Source organism: Fukomys damarensis, unplaced genomic scaffold (assembly GCF_012274545.1).
Source record: "Fukomys damarensis isolate Sample0158 unplaced genomic scaffold, DMR_v1.0_HiC HiC_scaffold_35, whole genome shotgun sequence".
Classification (NCBI taxonomy): domain Eukaryota; kingdom Metazoa; phylum Chordata; class Mammalia; order Rodentia; family Bathyergidae; genus Fukomys; species Fukomys damarensis.
The window spans coordinates 56,609,378-56,610,876 of record NW_022900947.1 but is presented as its reverse complement, the minus strand read 5'-3'; the positions used below and the strand labels follow the sequence as shown (position 1 = coordinate 56,610,876).

Genomic DNA, 1,499 nt, shown 5'->3' with positions numbered 1-1,499 from the left:
AAGAGAAAGAAAGAAAGAAAGAAAGAAAGAAAGAAAGAAAGAAAGAAAGAGAAAGAAAGAAAGAAAGAAAGAAAGAAAGAAAGAAAGAAAGAAAGAAAGAAAGAAAGAAAGAAAGAAAGAAGCAACCTAGTAGAAGTATGCTAGGCAGGGCTGGGGATTTAGCTCAGTGTTTCTACCACCTTGCCTTGCAAGTACAAGGTCCTGAGTTCAATCACCAGTACCACAAAAGAAAAAAGAAAAGAAAAGAAATATTCTAGGCAGTCAGACAGGGCTAAGCCCTCAAGGGAGTAAGTACAGAAGATGAGAACACATTAAAAACTGGCTGGGCCAGGATTTAGCTCAGTGGCACAATGCCTGCCTGGCAAGGACAAGGTCCTGAGTTCTATTCCTGGTACCCCCTCCCCCCAAAAAAACTGGTTGGAGGCCCATTTGTTGAAGGCCAGGCCTCAAGATAAATACAGAATGACCAAGCCTACATGCACTCACAAGGGATAAGCAACACATTGAAGATTACACTCACCTGATCCAGTAAGTCTAGATAGACATCAGTCACCCCAGAGGGTGACCAAGACTCCCTGATTCATTTCTTCCTAAAAATGTCCTTGTTCTTGCCATGTACACCTGCTATGTAACCTGCTTCTCCATTGGATCAATATTACCTAACCAGCTATACTTGTAATCCTACTGGTTGGTATTCACATTGTACCCATCTCGGGATTTTTGTACCCACCTCATGATTTTGCTCTGTAAAACCTCCTATGAGAAGTGGATTCATTGGCAATCCATTTTCAGGTCCCCTCCTACCTCTCAGGACCTATCTCTCTTTCAATAAATATCTCCTACTCTTAACTTTTGTTCACATAGAGTTTCAAAAGAGCATCTCAACAACTGGCTAGGGACCAGGCATGTTGGTTTTATCCACATTGGACTGAGGAGTATCCAGAGGTACAAAGAGTTTAGGTGATTTGTCTAAAGTCATCTAATTTATAACAGGGAAATTTAGGATTAAAACCCAAGCCCTGATCCTTCTGTGGATCACAGTATGATGCTTGGGTTGTCACACCAATGAGAGAGATGTGCTCCTCAAAACATGTTACTATGTGGACATTTACCAGCCCGACTTGGAAAATAATAAAATAAAGCCCATGCTTTCACATTCTATAGCTATGAGTTCTTGTCTCTTCCACCATCACTGGTCGTTAGTAAATGATGGGAATTTTGTATAGTGACTCTGAAGTTAATTATCCTTTAGACACATGGTAGAATATATTTGGAGTAATCTGAATTTACAAGAGTATGAAGTATACTCTGAAGAAAAATCAACAATGACATTTTCTAAACTAGATAAAATTTAACTTTTAAAAAAGGCTAGAAAGTTTGGGCAAACCAATTGAGTCCTGGAATAAACCTCAATATTATATATCAGCCAGGGATTTTATCAGTGATGAACTGGTAACCACAGAAAACATTATTGTTCGATTTAAAAATTCTGTGTACTA

General features: G+C 39.0%; 1 non-coding gene across 1 annotated transcript; it reads left to right on the top strand.

The window, feature by feature from the left end:
- The first annotated feature begins 1,022 nt into the window (after nucleotides 1-1,022).
- Nucleotides 1,023-1,122, top strand: LOC117284270. Its single transcript, XR_004515358.1, has one exon. It is a non-coding gene; the product is annotated as a small nucleolar RNA U13 (small nucleolar RNA).
- Nucleotides 1,123-1,499: the final 377 nt, after the last annotated feature.